Below are 609 nucleotides of genomic sequence, written 5' to 3' on the forward strand. Positions count from 1 at the left end.
ATTCCCCTCTCCAGGCTAACCTTTTTAAAATTTACTTGGGGGAACCTACCCAATTAGACACTTAAGTCAATTAGGCTGATTGACAGCAGGGTTATGTCTCACATAGTCTTAATTGTGAATGCAAACACTCAGCTGGAATAAATACCTGCCTCATAAGAACTTGGTGAGGCTTAATTAGTTAATGTTTGTGAAGAGCTTAGAGCAAATCAAGGACTGCACAAGCACTAAGTGCTGTTCTCGCTGTTCCTAGTGGTAGAGGCTTCGACGTTGGACATGGCAAAGCTGAGGTGGAAGCATTTCAGGGCCAGAAGGTGACCCTGTCCCAAGGCCACCAGGGACCACAGCTGCAGGAGGGAGAGGACAGACCAAGGACAAGCAGGGCTTTGCTCTAATTAAACGGTGTTGCCGTTCTGAGCTCATGAAGCCTCTCTTGTTCCTCAGCAGGACGGCAGCAGCCCCTGACATCCAGACCTCCTCACCAGCTCACCTTCTTACTCCTCACCAGACCTACTTTTTCCCACACAGGAGCCAGCACAGGACCAACTCACAGAATCATGGAATTGTCAGAGTTGGAAGGGACCTTCCAGAGCCCATCCAGTCCAACTCCCC

The sequence above is a fragment of the Calidris pugnax genome, unplaced genomic scaffold (assembly GCF_001431845.1).
Source record: "Calidris pugnax isolate Ruff unplaced genomic scaffold, ASM143184v1 scaffold23, whole genome shotgun sequence".
Taxonomy (NCBI): domain Eukaryota; kingdom Metazoa; phylum Chordata; class Aves; order Charadriiformes; family Scolopacidae; genus Calidris; species Calidris pugnax.